Source organism: Chelonia mydas, chromosome 14 (genome assembly GCF_015237465.2).
Source record: "Chelonia mydas isolate rCheMyd1 chromosome 14, rCheMyd1.pri.v2, whole genome shotgun sequence".
NCBI lineage: Eukaryota > Metazoa > Chordata > Testudines > Cheloniidae > Chelonia > Chelonia mydas.
Genome location: NC_051254.2, coordinates 11,597,549 through 11,617,969, shown reverse-complemented (window position 1 = coordinate 11,617,969; position 20,421 = coordinate 11,597,549). Strand labels below are relative to the sequence as shown.

Below are 20,421 nucleotides of genomic sequence, written 5' to 3'. Positions count from 1 at the left end.
ACTGTAACGGTTAGGTGTTTTGATTCTCTAATCACTCTAATTTAGATCTTCCCCAAAATCGGAGTGTACAGTACCAGCTAATATTGTTGGGTCAATGCTACCAATGTTTAAATACAGCATTTGTGGATGAGACCCCAGTGTCTGCCATTAGTGTAACTACAGTTTGAGTGAGTAGAGTAGTTTAGTGTAATACTCATTAAGTACAGTAATAACATCTCATCAAGTATAATGGTGTGTATTAGGAATAATGATACTTTACATGTTTATGGGGCCTTTTTATAAAGTCTTTTTTTCCCCTGTAGTTAAACCTTCAGCAGTAGATCAAGAAAATCTGCTCAGATAATTATCTCTACGCAATTTAAATTAAGTATGAAATGAGTCACCATTATTGGATCCTCTGGCTTCTGGGAGTACCGATAACTGCAAAAATGACAAAAGCATAATGGGTCAAGCCAGGATTTGACCAGCAGATACAACAGTGTGGAGTGGGATAACGTGCCAAATTCCATGAATTATGTATCTCTTACCCTATCCTGATGCTAACTCATGAGTAATTTTGTACTAATGAATTATTATGGAGTAGTTTTTCTGCTTTAAGCTCACACTTGACCTTGATTCCAGAATAGCTTTCATCTGCGGACAAGCCCTGTGCTTTTTCCATGATTCCCTGTATGCCTGCAAAAACCTTGCCATACGTGAACTTGATCCTGCAGGCTCTCTCTGTGTGGCATTCCTATGCACGGATGGCATGCAGGATTGGGCCCAATATGTCAGGCTTCCTGCTCTTGCCTTTCAAAACAATTCTGCAAACTCACTTACTCCACCACGCACGCTCTCTGGAAAGGTCACGCCATGCCATGTGCTTTCTCTCTAATCTGTTCCAAAATATTGTAACAGCTTGTCCTAGGACTACAAGCCCTCTGGGGTAGGGACTTTGTTACTGGTTTGGCCCACTACACCTACTACAGAGTGTGTTGTACTTCCCACACAAAATAATATATTAAAAGAACTCTAGGTCTGAACAAATAACAGCTCAAAAGTAAAGAAAAGGAAATCTAAGATTGCCTGCATGACCTTAACTCTGTCCCTCTTGCGTATTACGTTGCAGTACTGTGGGCCTAAGCTCATTAACAAGTGCTTCTGTCAGTAGTATGTCAGGCTGGTTAAAAATGAGAAAACAATGTCCTAAAATTCACTTTTCTCTTTCATAGGCTTTGAAATGTACCTATTTTCTATTTTTATTTAAATAATTCTCAAAACATTTAATGAAAACAGTGTCTGGTAAACCCCAAAAAATTAACAATTGTGGGGGGGGAAATTCAGTGACAGATATATTGGAAAATTTTGACCAGATCTAGTCATAAGGGTTTGGGGGATTGGGCCACTCCCCATCAATTTCCTCTTGAGTAATTATTACATGTGTGAATAAGGATTGCAGATTCTCATTTCGTTGCATATATGGGTACTTGTAATGTTTCATATTTTATCTTAACACTTGGCACACAACTTTAACACAACACTACAAGCAAGTGCAGTGGGGCCCAATCTTGCAGCCACTGTTCAAGTGAGCATCGTTTACGTTCACAAGTATTTCCATGTGGCCTGAAACAACACATCCTTGGCTATTGGCCATAATACTCACCCCCAATCAGAAGCCACTTGAAATCACACACACACACACACACACACACACACAGGACTTCCTGGGACAACCCAAGGGCTCAGCTGTGGCTTTGCCACAAGCTCAGCATTAGGAGTGCCCTTGAATCAGTCCAGGGGAGATGATGTGACTGGGGAATCACAACTCTTTCTCCCAATCTTCCCTGTACTCCAGGGAGGGAGCAGGATGGAGCACACCTATACCACTGACACCTTGGGAGACAGCATTAAGGCTCCACCCCTTTCGGCCCACCTGCATGGAAAAGGAACGTAAGTTGCTCTGTGGCACCTGCATACCTTCCTGCACTGCTACCTGTGATATGGGTAGCCAACATAAGAATGCGGGAGTGGGGTGTCTTCTGTTGTCTTGGATCCTTGCACTGCCATGTAGCCCAGCCATGGATTTGGCCCTAACTGGATAAGTATGTGTGTGGCCCACAAGCTACCGAATTAAGTTGCTTTCAACAAACATTGTTATAAACTGCTTTTGCCTTCAAAGTAGAGATGTGCATTGGGGTCTTTATCAATAGTGTGGGGTCTTACGGTAATCAAAAAAGCCATGTTGAATACACCAGTTTAGGTTTGATCTTGTTCCCACTGCATAAGTCTCCTGCTATTGACTTCAGTAGGAGACTTGGCCTCTTTGTGAGCCTAATCTGACTCTCATAAAAATCAATGGAAAATACTTCCACCCTTGCCATTGTCATTAAGTGACACTTTTCAGTGAGACAGATGCCACCAGTAAGATGCTGACAAATGCCAAGTGTAAATTGTATATTGGACTTCAGTGGATGTTTTGGGTTAATGGGAATGCAGTACTGGCGCATTGATATTAAAATATCTCACTTTATTACCGCTGAACAGTGCTGCTTATGTCTATCCTCTTTCAGACTGCTGGAGTGAGCCAAATAGGTTTTCTTTCAAAGGCCAGCTCTAAGGTGGAGATGTGTTATGGCAAAATTTACCACACATCTATGTCAAAACATCTCATTTTTTCTAGCCTGCAATACCCACGTCTTCCCCTCCCTCCAAACCTGGGTTCTCCCTGGGCAGAGAGAGATATTATATCAGTAATAACTTATTTGAAGGATTTGTTCCCAACTTTGCAGGTCTCATTTGGGTCATACCCCCACTAAAACTGCTTTTGTTCACTGTTAATAACTACAGTACATTCACTTCATTTTCTGAAAAGGTGGATATTATAGATCTTTTTACCATTTAGACAAATAGTACACTTTTTTTGCAATACTTATTTTAACAAAAGTCTGTTTTCATGCGTTTCCACCTTTGCTAATGTCTAGCAATTACTTTTTACCTCAGATCACTGCACTGTCCTAGTGTCCGTAATTCCACCTATCACACGCTTTTCAGCTTTCTTCCAGACTATGTCACTTAATTTATCAAGTAAGTTGTTGCAGAGGTTTTGTGGAGTCCTTGGATTGCTCTTACCTGTTGCAGGTACCCTTAAAAGCAACTCAATATCAAGGCCCTGAAAATGAGACACCCCTCAAAATGCATTCTCAGGAAAACTTCTAATGAAATTTTCTTTGTAACAATTAACAATTAAAACTGGACTTTGAATGAAAAAGGCCTTTGAAAATCCATTTTAAAAGAAGATTAGAAATGTTGATATTAAGGAATCATCGTGTTTTCTGTAACCTCCTCACCAAATAGATTAAAGGGGTGTGATATACACATACTGAATATGATACTGAAATACAAAAAAGGATTGCTAAATGGTAAGATTAAGAACTTTTGTTATATGTTAAGACTTGTCATTGTGAATAGCGAATGAATTTAGATGAGGTAATGCTTGGGCCAAGGCCTTTCTGACAGAAGTGTGGTTTTTGCCGATTCTTCTTGTACATAGAAATTCCTGATCTGCTTAAAATGATGTTGCTGACAAAACAAAGGTAACATGTTGTGCTGCAAGTTTTGAAGTGAAAGTACACAAACTTGTAACTTGGGTGGCCTGTGATGGGATGGGATCTGAGTTATTACAGAGAATTCTTTCCTGGGTATCGGGCTGGTGAATCTTGCCCACATGCTAAGGGTTCAGCTGATTGCCATATTTGGGGTCGGGAAGGAATTTTCCTCCAGGGCAGATTGGAAGAGGCCCGGGGGGGTTTTTGCCTTCCTCTGCAGCATGGGGCATGGGTCACTTGCTGGAGGAGTCTCTGCACCTTGAAGTCTTTAAACCATGATTTGAGGATTTCAATACCTCAGACATAGATGAGAGGTTTATTGCAGGAACGGGTGGGTGAGATTCTGTGGGCTGCATTGTGCAGGAGGTCAGACTAGATGATCATAATGGTCCTTTCTGACCTTTAAATTCTGAGTCTATAAATTCCAGGAGGGCAATTTTTTCTGAGTTTAGGGGTGAGTCTTAGGGTGAACACTTCAAAGGTATGAATGACAGATGGAAGGTGAAGTCCCAGTGGTTTTCCATGGCAGAGGCACCTAACTGCTCTTTGTACCTTTTTGAAAATGTTTCTCCACCCATCCCATGACTGTTTCTTGAGAATGCTGGTGACCTCCTGAGAAGCACTGAGCAGCCTCAACTTTGCAAATTATTGGAAGGGAAAATTTTATTGTGGTGGATCTAGCCACTTTATGGTCCACAAACAGAATTTGATTTTTACTTACAGACACTAGTGATCTTCACAGAAGTCAAATGGCTTTGGGATCATCTGTCCCTCACTCCACAGTATGTACATACGTGTACGTACACACACACTCTCGCTCTGTTATGATTGCATTAGAATTTTCATTTATGTGTGTATTTTGGTGTGTGCAAATATACAGAGCGGTTAAGTGTATGGACGAATAGCCAATCTTTTACAAATGTTGACCAAAATAAGTCTCTGATTGAAAATTAATGATTTATTTTGGAGTCTTTGTCTATTCGCAAAAAGAAAAGGAGTACTTGTGGCACCTTAGAGATTAACCAATTTATTTGAGCATAAGCTTTCGTGAGCTACAGCTCACTTCATCCGATGAAGTGAGCTGTAGCTCACGAAAGCTTATGCTCAAATAAATTGGTTAATCTCTAAGGTGCCACAAGTACTCCTTTTCTTTTTGCGAATACAGACTAACACTGCTGTTACTCTGAAATTTGTCTATTTGATTGCAGGTGAAAGCCAAACAACCTTGGCATGAGCCTAGCTGTTCTGAGTAGTGTAGGGTGCTGCCTCGCTCTCTGAAAAGCTTGGAAGGAAAAGCAAAATACTGATGGCACTAACCTTATTAGCTTCTGCGTCCCATGGTCTTATTTATAAGGAGGATCGATGCTGGCCATTTGCCCTTTTCTGTATGTTTTGGAGGACTATTCTTTCTTTCACATTTGAAAACTTCCTCCTAGTTTTGTGCCTTCTTTTCTGTGTCCTCCACAAAAATGAAGTGTGTAACTTTTAAAACACCATCTTGTTTTAAACATTTTTTTAAAACATTCCCTGTCAAACAGCAGAGGCAATTCTGGCTAGCTAATTAATTTTTTGAATATACTTCTCAAAACTTTGCTACTTTGCTCCAGCCTCATGGCTCCCCTCCTCCTTCCTGAAGGTCGTCTTGTTAGCAGTGTGGCCTTAAAGATTGGATTTTATCACCTTGGGCAAAATGTACCCTTTGACCTTCAGCTTCTTCTTCCCCATGATGATCCTCAAGTTCTCAGTGTTACAAATTAGAAGATCCTGTTTACTGGCAAAACACGTCTCTTGCTTTCTGGTGAAAACTCGTGAAACTAGTTAACAAAATGCCATAGCCCTCACCCTGCGTTGCCTTGCCCCCTCATGCAGTCATGATGTAGGTGTAAAATTCTACCATTCTTATTCAACAGCATTTTGCACTTATTCTGCACTGGTGTAAAAGATTATACAAGGTGCATGGTAAAAGAGAACTGGACCCAATATTTTAAATTCTATTTTCCCATGAAACCAGCAAACAATGTTATTTCTCTGGCCTGTTGGGACCTTCATTCTCAGTTTGTATCTTGTATTTCTCCCTCAGACCCTCCCCTGGACTGATACATGGAGGACAGCTGCATGTACATAACTAATCGACCCTGTATCTTAAGTGGTAGAGGTCTATGCTGAAGGTCCTGCTTCCAAACCCATAGCCCATGGAGGGGGTTGTGACACTTTCCTACCACTTGGTCGTTGGAAAATAATTGATCTGGCTGTGAGCAGTGTGATAGGATGACAGTGTAATCCCAAATTAAATGACACACATTGCAATTAAAAATAGGTGATCAACTGGCAATCAATAGTCTAATACTATCTTTAGTGACTAAAGAGTACTCGTGAGGAAGGATTGGCTACACTGAGCTGTTGGCTTTTTATTTCTGTGTGTGGTCTGGTGTTGAACACTCTAATTGTGTCACAGGTTGTCTTATTGTTCATTTTGAATCTAGGCTGTTAGGATTTGCATTACCTACAAATATTTAGTACAAGCTTACAAAGAAAATGATCATCCCCCTTTTCCCTTATTTGAAAAATTGTATAGAATTCAACAGGGATTAAGCCAATGGAATTTTGTAGAAGGGACTCTAAAATCTATAAGGTTTAAGCAGAATAAGATTGCTGCTGCAGAATTGTATAGAATGGGTAAAATAAACCTACAGAGAGACTGTGTCATTTTTATTTAAATTCTACAGGACTTTTTTCTCTTACGGTTGAAATTAGGATGTACAATATTGTAAGAAAACTGAAAAAAGAACCAAATTAAATAATATAAGTAATTATTTTCAGTAATTCCTAGGACCAAAGCACAATAGGAACCTACCATTTTAGTTGTAGTTAAAAGTAATTTCTGAAGTGATGGTTCATTCACAAAAGACTTATATGCTTTTAATGCCTCCCTGTAAAACACGTTTTACCATGATATCTTATAAATATTAGAACAAAAGGCTTTGCAGAACCAACAGATTTGAAGCCATAGAAATATACAACAATTCATTTCATATATCAGTCATTCAATAAATTATTCAATAATAAATCAGTCATTTCCATGACCAGGAGGTGCATTGCAATCCTACTGCACTAGGAACAAAAGTCAAAATATTCCCATGCTGGGAAAATATATCTGCAGCATGTATATTTTAAATTGTTTTAAGGCACTGGAACTCAACATGGCTATATCTGCATATAGGGGCAGATCCACTAAAGCACTGTGGTAAACTTTTCCTGCATGGTTGCTGAATGTTCTCAGCTCCTTTATACCTTGTCATTTTTATTTGGTGTGGGGTATTTTTAGGGGTACCTAGAAAGTACTTGGCACCATAAAGCATCAGGCCAATAATTTTTCTCTTGAAAAACCAAAATGTGCCAAAAATGAAAATCCAAAATATACACACTGTTTTTAAATATTTTTATACAGGGCATGGGGCAAAGGAAATGGGTGTGTTGCAATTTAATAAAGCATAATGTTTCATATTTTTATAAAATTCAATTGACATCCACACAGAATTGTTACAGCTCCTACCCCGGCATCTACAGAACCTATGATTCCTCTGAATTCCAGTCTGTATGAAGACCAGGCTCACAGCAATGGCTCTTACAAAGGACAGAAATGATTGTAGGCTGACTTAAAGGACTTTTTCCACTAGTTGCACTCTGATGTTGGTTGGCTAAATTATATTGACACTGCTGACTGAGGGATCCTTCCAGATTGATTGATTAAATCTGTGATGTTCCTATCTATCTGTGCCCTGTTGGCTTGTAGCGTAAGCTATTTTACACGTGGGAGTGATTCTTCATTGTCTTGCGCACTTGCAAAAAAGAGTGTAAAGTGGATCGAAAAATTCTGATTTTGGCAGCTCTTTATATGTACTTTGCATTCCTCTTGTAGTGGTGTAAATGACTACACAAGGTGCAAGACAATCAAGAATCAGGCCCGTTATCTGTAACAACCATATGCACCTGATACCCATTTCTACAAGGTGTTTTGAGCTTCCTGACGGGTATTGACTACCTTCAGCTTCCATTGTAATCAATGGGAGTTGAGTGAGGTCAAAACCTCTGGTTTGGTGGCCTCTGATTGGTAAATGCAAATACCTTCACTGCCTGTAAATTCTTCATTGGGATCACTGAGTCCAGTATTTGAAACTGGAATTTGCTACTCAAACTGCCTGATGGGTCACGGAAGTCACATGGTATTGTTTTGGTTCCTTCGTGAGATACAAACAGGAGCAGCGCCTGAGCAAATCAGAAGCTATGAGTGTGTGTAAAGAGGAGTTCTTTAGGGAGAGAGATGAGGAGATAAACATGCCTAAAGAATGTCAGGACATTTTAAAGCTTTAAGTGGGATTGTGGGAAAACTGCAGATTTCCACCTAGTCATAACTTATGAAGTACAAAACTGAACACTTTTCTTAGCACAAAAACAAGTTTTCGTAGACAGAATCACAACTTCCTATTTACTGGACAATACTATGAGAAACAAATGCTTTACCTTGTTACCCATACCATCTTAGTGACTGCCTTAAAGAAGCATAATATGGCTTGTAATCAGCAACTATAATTGGTGGTCTCCATGCTGTGTTCCTGCTGCTCATAGGGAAATTGGTATTGGGTAGTGCTGGGTAGCAGTGGTGGGGAACTTTGGAATTGAGTGTGGGGTTAATTTATTTCAGTTGACTTGGGAAGTTGACAGTGTGTTTTATTTTTTGTGGTAAGGGTACTTAAAGCTTTGGATGGGCTGATCTTTTATTACGCTCCATATACATTTAAATACATAAATCTCATTTGAAGTCACCAGTAGCAATAGATCGTACATCCCATTACTTTATATGTGATTTCCCCCACACACACTTGTTCATTTGTAAGACTTCGTTTCTTGCCAGATACCCTGATTAAGTACCCACAAGTTAATTGCTGTCCCATCATGATTTACTATGGCATCTAGTCATTATTTCTAGTTGATCCAGTCCCAGAATGACAATAAAAAAAGATGTTCCAAACTGGATGCGAGAGAAAAGAAATCCAATGGAAAGTGCAAAAAAACTTAGTAAATTTACTTGCAAATGGAAAGGCTGCATACACAATTATTAAACAAAATTGGTTCATTTCTTTTATTTCATACTGTGGATAATTGAGACTTCTCTGATCAGAGACTACCAATTTATACAAAAGCACTCATACTTGTCCCCTATCTCACTTTTATTTGTCTGGTATCTAGCTGTTGCATTTTGTCATACTCTTAGATTGTGATCTCTCTGATACACGGGACTGTCTTTCCATTACTTGTTTTTACAGTGCACAAAGGGGCCCTGATATCTGAGAGTGGCCCTCCAAGCCTAACTGCAATATAAATATAAATAATATGAATAATACAGATTGTTGGTGGTTAGGTTGCAAGCATTGCATAAATTTTCGTATCACAAGTATTTCCTGAAATGCTGGCTATGCTACATTTTACCTGTTACTGCAATTTTTTTTGCAATATTGCCATGTCTCTCTGGAGTCTCTGGATCTACTTCTGATCTCATGCTTGTTTTAGGCAGGTGTAACTGCTGCCTTCAGAGCAGTTATTCCTCATTTACACCAATGAAAGTGAGAGCAGAATTAGAATCTGTCTTCAATAGAGCAACAGTGTAACAAATCTAGAAAATGTGGCAGGCAGGTACATCTTTCCCCTTTCTCTGAATATCAAAATTTTGATGGTAATGTTGACTATCAAAGCTCTTTGGATATCAGACTGTCTGGCTTATTCACTCCTCAAAGTTTCTTGAGAATTTTTGAGGTGTAGTAATAGGAATAATAACTCCAGCCCATGCCTAATATTTACCTCGAGAACACTGGGTCATAAAAAAGAGCTCAAAATTTATTTGACCTCAGATTAGATTTGAGGACCTATTTTCACACATCACATCTTTTAAATGTACACTGTCTCTGATTCTTTTTCTAAATTGATTTGCAATACACACAAACATTTGTGGAGTAAATGTTTGCACAGAGCTTGGAACAGCGTATACGCATTTCCTATCTAAAGAAGGAAACTTGACTTTATCGTTAGAGTAATTAATTAGATCCAATTGGTGAAGTGTGTCTTGTTAGCTATCTTCTAGGATTCTACTTAATGGCTCATTAGTTGTAAGCAAACAGTCTGCTATCACTTATAGTGCCATGTAAAACACTGAGTGAGATGGAATAGCATAAGCAGGAACAAATTAAAGTGGTGTTCGTTTTCACTTTTTCTTTTTATTGTACCTATCGTAAAAAAATATGGTTCCTCTTTAAGCGGGAACTATATTTGCCTTGGCCCACTGACAGTGCTTGGATACCCCATACCTTTCTTTGCCAGTCCTCATGGGATAATGATTTGCTAAATGTGCTGGGGGATGGATGGGCTCTCCACAGCCATCTCTGATTGGCTTACAGTGCCTATTCTCCAGGTTTACTGGCCCCTCCAAGTACCTCCTAGCACTGTATAATCGTGATGCAGGGAGATGGGTTTTTAGTAGTTAAGGGCAGCAGGCTCACTCTAAAGCCCTCCCTGAAGTAGAAGGAGGTATGCAAGGGCTGGCCACCTGAGGAGGAGAGCCTTTTCCTTTCCAGGCACCCAGGCGAGGATATTTGGCTTGTAGTGGTTGCTGTTGAGGAATGTTTGGGGTGCCCTGGTGTCACCTTGTCAATCATATGGGTGTAGCACTAATTGCTTGATGAAGTGCCTGGATGTTTAATCTCCTTTGACAACTGGCTTGGTCCAAGTTGTTTGTCTGAATGTTACTCAGTGCATCCAGTCAGCCTCTTCCATCCTTTTTGGTATGCCTGGTGCCCATTGGGGCAGATGTCATTAGGTTTGTGTTAGAATGGTTTACAGGTAGCTGGTTGTTGGAATGTCTACTGTGTTTGTTGTAGGTTCCCTGAAGTTGATTAGATGTTAATTTCGCTGCTCTCCACAAGCCATGCTCATGATGGATAGCTGGCAGGGCCAAGGGAATGTAGATAAAAGCACTGCTGGGAATTAGGCCTCAATACTGTGACAGCTGAAAAAGAGATCCCCTTGTGTGGTGCCCAGTGCCTTCCACAAGTGTAGAAATGATGATGTGGGGGGAAGCAGAGGCATGGGATGTTTTCCCTTTAACGAGGGTCTGTGCCTTAGTGAATGGTTTTCATCCATCAGGTAATGGAATGGTGACCTACCGGTACAGAGCAGCAGGAACCCAGTTAACAGCCTGAATTGCACATTTTGTGTTCTAATTAAGTTGATATACATCGGGTAACTTGATTTATTATTCTGTTCTTTGATTTCAGAGCAATGCAGGGGGAGGGGGAATCTCAAGGAAGTACTCCAGTATTCAACAGCAATCATCCTCGAGGAGTACTATTGTAGGGTTCCGATAGAATGCTGGAGATCTCTTCTTACAGTTATTCTTTAAACCGAAAGGCTGCTAACAGGAATGATACCATAATAAAGATAATGGTTTATATGCCAGCCTATTTTCATGCAGTGCCTCTATGGTAAATGAGGCCTATTGTGTTAACACTGAACAAGTACTACAATTTTCCAGGTGGGCAACTTTGATTAGCCTTATTACCATCTGCCTCTTTCTGCAGATATTTTACTGCTAAACAACATATTGTTAAATGATAATAAAATATTGGTGTCTGACTTAGCATGCTGTTTGAAATAGGATCGTCTTTATAAATTGTCTATCTAGTATGCATACAGTAATAAAAGGTTTTGGTTTTGTCCAGCAATCCAGGGTATACTGGTGTCACAGATCCTAGAGAGCACCCTCTTCCAGGTACCCTCTAAAACTGCTGAGTGTGGAATCCAAGCCCTTGCCACTTTGGATTTTCTGGCGTGTTTCAGGCTCCTGGGGCCTGAATGGAGTCCAGCCATTCCTCCAAATCTTGGGGGCCCTAGGCATACTCCCAGGGCACAGACCTTCTATCTGGCACCCCTCCTCCACTTCCCTCCTGCCCAAATGTTGGAACCTGCTGTCCAGCCGCTTACCCCTTTTGGGCACAGTGCTGACCCTTCAGGCTCCCCAGAATGTAAACACATCCCTCTCGCAGAACTCCACCTCAAAGATGTGAAGCTTCTGGCTTACAGTTTAACACTCTCACGGGCACACAGTAGGGGTGTGTGTGTGTGTGTGTTGACTGCTTCACACTTTGCCCAGTCTAACGTTTTCATGCCCTTTTTTCCTTAATGCTGTAAAGTACAGGAGAGTATGGATCATGCAAAACAGTGAACACCAGAAACCATGATGTCCCTCACTTTCTAGCTCATGCTTGCCTTGTGAGCTCTTGGGAAACCGTAATCTGGGTCCAGGAAGACAGGTAGGTGGGCATGGTTTCTCCTGCCTCATGCAAGCTGTTATGTGGTGAATGGTCTCTCCCTTCCCTAATGGGGAAAATTGGTCCCCAAGCAGACCAGCATCTGCCCTTTTAAAATGTTCAGCCATTTTGTGCCAGGGGACACCCTTGCCAGTTTCCCCACACGAGTCCGTCTTGTGTCAGGTGACTTTGTTGCCAAGGTGACTCTTCCCCCTCCTCCACCTCCTCCCCCCTTTCCCCCCCCCCCCCCCCACCTTCCCAAACCAGTTTTTCTGGGCAGGGAACAGTCTTCTGTCTACAGTGAATAGATTTCCAATGACTGGGTACTTAAGAGTCAGCTACCCTCTATTGTTATTTTGCCGCCAGCTGTTGGAATCCCAACACAACATGGAGGCAAATGGACCATAGAGAGGGCAAAAGGCTGCACATTCAAAATGAAGTTTGCAACCTGACACAGACACACAGGGTACATACTCTCACACAGAATTAATAAATTGTACAGGCATGCTCTCAGTTCATCACCACTGCCTGCCTCGTTTGATCTGTTTAGGTATTTACACCTTCATCTCTAGTGTATTAAAATACCTTAAATTTTTTTCAGACATTTTATTTGAGGTACTTTGTTATATTTTCCTTCCGTCCAAACTTCTGGTTTGTTTGTTTGGTTACTTGTCTGCAGTGAACCAATTAATTCAAATGTATGAGTTTTACTTTTTGCTCTGAAGGCAATGAGATTTGTGGTTTCTGGGAGTGCGTTCCACTTGCCAGCTGCCAAGAAAACTGTTAATCAGTTTGTCCTTTCTGGTGGACCGTTCCATTGCACTGGTAGAATGTAGCTGCCCTGAATGATGAGAGAGGGTGTGTGCATGTGCGCTTTAGATAAACTGGGCCAATCCCAGGCAGGACTCTGAAAAACAGGAACAGACCCTTAAATTTGATTATTTACAGGGAACTGCTGCAGTGAAATGAATACAGGGGGCTATGTGGGTCTTGGGAGCAGCTCTAATCAGAAGCCTCATTCTTTGGTGTAATGGCCTGGAATAATCAAGATGAGCGATTATGAATGATTGGATCATTGTGTTCAAATTGGAGTGAGTCTGAGAGTGCAGTCTGCTAGGCTGCTACGGGCAAAAGAGAGCATTCTGAGCCGCTGTTATCATAGGGAAGAACTCCTAAGGATCTCAAAGACGGAGATAACTTTTGAATGGAAATTGTCATTAGGGGAGGGTGATGTTATAGGTGAGGTGAGTTCTTCAAAATACATCCCTCTCCCCATTAACAGCAGATTCCATTTGAACCAACCATTCTTCATTCATGGTGACAGTTCCCAGGCACTGAGACAGCTGGGGCACAGTGCTATTTGTATGTAACGTTTAGAGAAACGTAGAGCTGGGCATCATCTAGAGCTCATGATGTTGCACTCTATTCCACAATGGTGCCATGTATGTATTTAACAGCTTAGGGGAGAGAATTATGTCTGTGGGACTCCATGGCTTTTTGGGAAGACTATACAAGTGAAGACCGAGTTGGACATCATGACGCTACATCTCTGGATTTGATCCAAGAAGAACTCCATGTCCTTGCTGGATGCCTGCTTGGTAGGGATTGAGGATATGAATAGGAGACCGGCAGTGTTGTAGGCTGACCTTTGTGAGATTCTTCATTAGTTTTCTTAGACACTGGGAAGCTGGATCTTGAGAAGTAGTTTGTGAGACCAATAGTAGGCAGTGATGGTTAATTCACTATTGGCTGGATTATTTAATGCTGTAGGGTGAGTAGTAGATCTTCCTCATCACAGGTGATGGTGACAATCTGTTAGCAAATGTCTGATCTTCTCAACTCCCTTTCACTGGGCAAGAAGGACACAGATTTGCAAATGGTGGTTTGGATATTTTTTCATTAGAGCTACTAGGAATCCTAGAATGAAAATATAAATTTAATGTATAAAGGGTTTTCTCTGAGGTATGCTGTGGAGCTAGCAACTGTGTTTTACAGAATTCAGGGCTTGATCCAACGCTCTTGGAAGTTATGAAAGGTCCCCACTGACTTCCACGGATGTTGGATCAGACTCTGAATGTTTTCCAGATTCTTGCTTTTATTGCCCATACTGTGAACAAAGAAAAGTTACCCGTGTAACATTGAATTTGAGAGGCCTTGGCATACAAGAATAGGGGAGAGGCAGTTCTGAAATTCTGTTTCTTTGGCAAGGACAAGAAGCATGAAGTGGGTTAGGTAAAAAAAAGCTCCAAAGAGGATATCTAATTCTAATATCAACCTAAAGAAAATGATCCTAATGCCAACTTCTGTTGCCTTATGATTAAGTCAGATGAAATAAGCTCTAAAAATGTTTTCTTTCTCAACGTAAAAAATACACAAGCTAATAGTCACTTGGGATGGGGTATACAAACCTCATGCTGGCTTGAAGGGGTTAAAAGGCAATACTGAATGCAGGTAGCCCCACCCCTCTGGGCCTGCTGAGCATGCTCCAGCTTTAAAAGGAGCTCAGAAGTTCAGGCAAGGGGTTGTGAACAGGAGTCCTCCTCTGGGAAGTCAGATGGAAGGTGGAGTCTGAGAGGGGACCACAGAGCGGTAAGGCCCCAGGCAGTACTTTGTCCCACCACCACCCACTTTGAGAACCAGTGGGTCTTGCAGGGTCTGCTCCTTTGGACTTGTTGTAATGCTAATGACTGTTTGGACTATAGGTGCCATGCCCCAGACTGAAGGAGCATGTAGGTAGGAAGTAGCCCAGGATGGCAATCTCTCAACAGGGAGGAATCTGCTAATGTTACTTCTCACAGGGACCAGGTCTGGGACCCAATGGTGAGGGAGGGCCTGGGTCCCTTTACCACCCCCCACTTCGGGACAAAGGTCCAAGTGTGTGTGTGTGTGTGTGTGTGTGTGTGTAGGAGGAAATATGCCTGGCTTGGGGTCAGGCATCACTACCATTCTTCTGAGAAAGAGACAGAGGGTGGAGATCAGGTGCACCAACCGTAGGCCACCTGGCCCTCAGAGAACCCTATCATATCATCCTTTTAGCTTCCTTCAAAATGTGTTATTTCCTTGTGCTTTATGAATATCATTGTTCTGGTTTAGTCTGTGACTTTGCTTCCTGAATTAGCATCTGAATCTGATTTACTCTTGATAATAAATAGTTAGAGCCATGATGAAGGTATCCAATAGGGCTTCATTACATTCACTGGCAATTTATTTTAAAGACCTGTGAAATGTGTCCTTTCCAGGCAGAGCTGATGCTGTTCCATACAGCATATCTCAGGGCTTTTAAACCCACGGGGGAAATTATATTTTAAATTACTGAAGGGGGAAAAAATTGGCATGGCTTGACACTAAGGATTAACTGTTCCTACATACATTACTTTGTTTTAAAGATGTGATACTTTTGGGGTATTGATGTGGATGGTTTAGTTATTTAGCTCGTGCCTCATAGGCAAATTCAGTGAAGAGTATGCAGATACTTGGCTGGATGTTAATATTTAAGAAGAATTAATGATGAAACAAATACTAAAATCATAACTGTTCTGATAATCTGGAATCTTTGAGATGTGGGTGGAAAAACTGCAGAAGCGTAAAACAACGTCAGTGCCTCTAAAAGCAAACAAACAAGTAAACAAACACCGCGTGCAGAGAACACAGTCTGTGACTTTGTTATCCATCTGCTTTCTACAAGTTAGGGTGAGGCTTTTACAAGTGATTCCAGAGAGACATGGGGCTTTTTGGCATGTAGGAAGCTTTTACTCATATGGAGTATTCAATAGTGTGTTAACCAAAACAAATATCTGTCTCAGATAGAACCATTAATTAATCACTAATCCATGGGATTTTGTTTGTAGGCTTATCTTCCCTAGTTTTAGAAAGAACAAAAGGGGAATTATTCAGTCTCTAGAAAGCAATTCCTTCTCTGACCTCTTCCTAGTCAGACTGACGGTCTCCCTTGCTATGTCCAGAGAGTTCTCTCCTCCTTCCTCACCTGACTTGCTATTCAAATCATGTCAGGGTGAGGCTATTTTGACACTTCCACAAGGAGTGTTTTATCAAGGAGTATCATCTGGAGGTAAAGCAAAATTTGTGTCTCCCATACAAGAACTCTAATCTTTTCTGGTTTTTCCCCCTGCCCCCTTTCTGTCTTGAAGTCCAGCATTTCACAGCATTTGATCTCCATCTCTCCAGGCATGCCTCAGAAAGCATGGTTCTTGACTTTGATTTGCATGTCCATTGTTCTCAACTGTAGGAGTTAGAATACACCCTCCATACCTCTTTTAAAAGTCTCTTCTCAGTTTGCCCTTACCATTAAATATAAATTGACAGATCCTATTTGAGAAGTCTGCCTTGTCTATCTTTTTAGTATTTTATTTTGTATGTCAAAATTTTAGTACATGAATACATATATGAAGTAGCCTATGCTTGTCTAGCATAACATGCTTTAGGATACTATTGCTTCTACAGACAGGGAAGATTGCATGACTTATTTGGTGATATTATAAGTAGATATGTATGTTCACTATCTCTGACCATGCAGCAGCCACTGATCAACCCCTCCCATCTCTCCCCACCCTACGCCCCATACCTGCAGGGGCCCGACAGTTTTCATGCTATGTTTGCTCCAGTGGGCTTCCACAAGGCTGTGGATTGGGAAGACTAATAGTGCAACAGTTTAACTCCCCTTTTCTGTTGGGTTTGAAGCATTTCATTCCCTTTTCTCTCTGTTGCTCATCTCTCTGTAGCACAGTGGAAGGCAACATGTGAGCCACTGCGTGGTCCCAGAGCTGTTTTCATAAAATGATCGCAGAAGGTGTCCTTTGGAAATGACTGAAATTATTCGCAGAATGTTTTTACTCGCAGAGAACCACATAGGAGAGACTTCTTTAATAACCGGCTTTTTGGAAAACTCTTATCTACCCATAGTCAAGTTTAAATATTTCATTGTTTCCCATTTCTGTAGTAGACAATATTAATGGGGCTGATATTGCAATGACAGGGGCAGGGTTAAAACTCAGCAGGGGGTTTTCAGGTGTTAATTTCCTCATGCCTGGGTTTTATTGTTTTTGAACTTGTTCTGAAGCCTTATGTAAGTCTTCAGAATCTCTCTGAAAGATTAGCTGATCCCATAAACACAAGGCTCTAATTTAAATCTGCAAATAAAATCTTTAAATACTCTAAAATGTTGAAAGTGAAGTGATGGCAAACTTGGTTCTTGTTTTGCTATTCAAAAACAATAACATTCTAAAACTCTTTAGAAACCTAGAGGTGAGGGGGAATGGGTGGAGTAATTGGCAGTGGGTTGAGTCAGTTTTCACTGGATGTTGAAGGGAAGTAGGTCCAGAGACGCTTTACAAAAGCAATTTTAAAAAGTTTCAGATATACTTGATGGATTTCAGGCTGTAGACACTATTTTTGCAGTCTCAGTGGGAATCTGGTTTGACTAATTAATAATTACTGACACCACACAGTATGAAATTGAGTGAAGATTGTCAGGATAGAGCCTAAGATGAATAGCCACTTTGTCCAACACCTACGGGAACTTGTGGAATGGCGTTTTTTGTAGTTGCTAGTTTGCTTATAGTTGTGATCCCCTTGGCTAATAAACTTTCCTGTTAGATATCCCCTTGACTAATAAACTTTCTCTGTACTTAATAATAGCAATTAGTTTTATTTAGCAGGGACCATTTGCTGCTCTCTGCTCCTTCCTGTCCATTTCAGGAGCATAGAGATTTTGGCATTTTTTTTTAAAAGGTTTCATTTTATTAGACGTGGTCTCGGTTGTATTTTTATTTGCAAAGTAAATGTTTTGCTTTTCTCTATCCTATTTTTTAATTGCCAAATGAATAAATTACATTTCTTATTCTTGTAGATTATTGCCCTAGAGTTATGTAGTTTCCTATTGACATTTTGTGTTGCTTGGTTTCAAAACACCTGTCACTTTCCCAGCATTTGTTTCAGTGTGTCAGGTTTTTTGGTTTCCCTGTAGAATTCTTTCAACTTTCTTTTTGATCAGAACAATTATTTTGTTTGTCTCTGAGCTGTTATGCTTCTTTTGCTGAAATGCGTGTTGTTAATATTCCCTACAAATAAGTCTTAAGGGCTTCCGAGATATTCTGGGTGATGTAACAGACTGCATTAATAGCATGCTACTCATTAATTTTTTTTATAATTTTTTAGTCCAGGATCTCTAGTTGTAGTGGCTTTAAAAAAGGCAGAAATTAAATGTTGTTTTTTGACAAGCATGATTTTAAAAGATTGGGTAATATTTTCTGGAATTGATGGCTTCTAAAATGAAATCTGAAATATTTTTGTACAACACCATGTCCTAAGGAATTATGAGAATAATTGTTGAGGAAATTGTCTTTTATAGAGTCAACTTCCACTGCAAATGGCTTATATAGAGAACTGAACAAATAATTGACATTTTGGTTTGATGGCCAAACTGAAAAATGGGGTGGGGGAAAAGAAAGGAATCCATTTCAAACTAAAATTGATTTTTTTTCCAGTTTTTTCCCCCCCGAAGTAAAAAAACTGAAAAACTAGTGTTAAAGTCCAAAGAATTGACATTTTACAACAAAACCGTTTTGAGTTTGACCCAAGTTCATGAATCGTTTCAATTGCTTTGAAACTGCATTTTTGTTAAATTTACTATTTGCCAAAAAAATTCAGCCCAGCTCTATTTATATAACACTTTACAAACATACACTAGCAGTATAAAGGAGAAATAAATTAGATCTCCACACACAAAAATACATCACTGTGGGTCTGTTGTTTCTAGCATGGCACATCCCAAACCACTGCACTGTCACAAATGTTCCAGAATTCAAACATGTAGGAGACAGCTTTCTTGAGGACTAGCCAAAGACCATGGAATGAACTCCCACAGAAATTAAGGACCATCACAAACCTCGCCACCTTCTGCTCTGAGTGCAAGGCACATTTATTCAACCTGCCTGTTCTCAGGATATAGCAGTGTGTGTCTATAAATATTAAAGTCTAAAACAAAACACTCCACTGCACACACTTCTCCCCCGGGAACAGAATGAGAGAACAAACATGTGACAGATGTTAGTCATGTTGTTTTATGCACTATTGGAGGGTGCAAAAGTACTATCAGTATTGCCAAATTTAAGAGATCAAAAATCATGAGTCGGACCTCCCCAAAATCATGACACAAAAAAAAAAAGATTATATTGTGGGGGTTTTTTAGGTCAGCCTCTTGATTTTTTTGAACTCCCCCTGCCCATCCCCAGGATGTGCCTGTGACAATTATTGTTGCCCAGCACTCCTGCATCTGCTCAGAACCCACCATCAATACAGCCCCACACCCCATCAGCCCCCACTCTTCTCACTTCCACCCCAGCCTCACCTCTGCTCCTTATGGTTCTTCACTCTTCCCAGGCGCTGGAGGGTCGGGGTCGGGGGAGGAAAGGGGCTGAAGTCGGCTCCCCTTGGAGCCAGCCTTAGGGAAAATAGCACCCTGGGCGAACTTGTATTTTGGCGCTTCCCCCATCATCCCACCCCCAGGGGCTCCCTGGGGTTCCCCCTTCACCTCTGGACCCCACTGCCTCCCCCAGTGTTTAATTCACATTGAAAGAGATGCCAGAGATCAGCCCTGGCACAAATTAAGCACTGGCAGGGTGGCTTGATACCGGCAGGTGCTGGCCGATTGCCCAGCTCTGAAGGCAATGCCAGCAGCAGAGGAGAAGTAAGGGTGGTATGGTGTATTGCCACCCTTTCTTCTGTGCTGCTGTGGCTTGTGGTGCCAGGTGCTTGGCAAGTGGCTCAAGGCAGGTTTCATGCTGTCATATGGGGGCTGCATCTTGCCAGAGCCCATGGCCCTTCTGCAGCCCTCTGGCCACTCCTGGCTCACTGGGGCACCATTTCAGATTTTGGGGGGTGGGAGGAAACTTTAACCATGTTTCCAGGGACTACCTAGGCACCTGAAAACTCTAGGATTTTTTGCAAATAATAACTTAGGAATTAGTTGACAGGAGCACTGTATCTAATTGTTATATAAAGAGAGAGAGAAAAATATATATATATATATTTATTTATTTATGTTTAATTGGAGTTCATTATATATAAGGAACTCCAATTAAACATTTAAAGTCTATGTGTAAATTTAGAACAATCAGGAGAAAATACAGGAAGACATTCCTGATCCCAAGCCTTGAACTTTAACACATATATCAGAAACACACATTAGTGTACAAAGTATCAATCTTTAGTAGAGATAAATAAAATCTGCTAACTTTCTCTAACAGACACACTCTGTGTGACTGCCATTATCTACTCTATTTTAGTCAATTTTGTTTTTCATTCCACTAAAAACATACTTAAATTTTAACATATGTGATTAAGGGTTCTTTTCTATTTTATGAAGAAATGGAATTTATTTTTCTAATTATTTTGGCATTTATGCTTACCGATCACAATCATGTATGAGACTCACTAATATTTGACTCCATCATTGCTATCGG

General features: G+C 40.7%; 1 long non-coding RNA gene across 6 annotated transcripts in view; it reads left to right on the top strand.

The window, feature by feature from the left end:
* LOC122462910 overlaps positions 1 to 20,421 on the top strand; it is a 147,691-nt gene that overhangs the window by 32,594 nt on the left and 94,676 nt on the right. For 5 of the 6 annotated variants that reach the window (XR_006285811.1, XR_006285807.1, XR_006285809.1 and 2 more), the window contains exon 3: positions 11,825 to 11,944. The exons of the other annotated variant lie outside the window; for it this stretch is intronic. This is a non-coding gene — a long non-coding RNA (uncharacterized LOC122462910). The remainder of the gene's footprint in view (positions 1 to 11,824; positions 11,945 to 20,421) is intronic. 6 annotated transcript variants of the gene reach the window in all.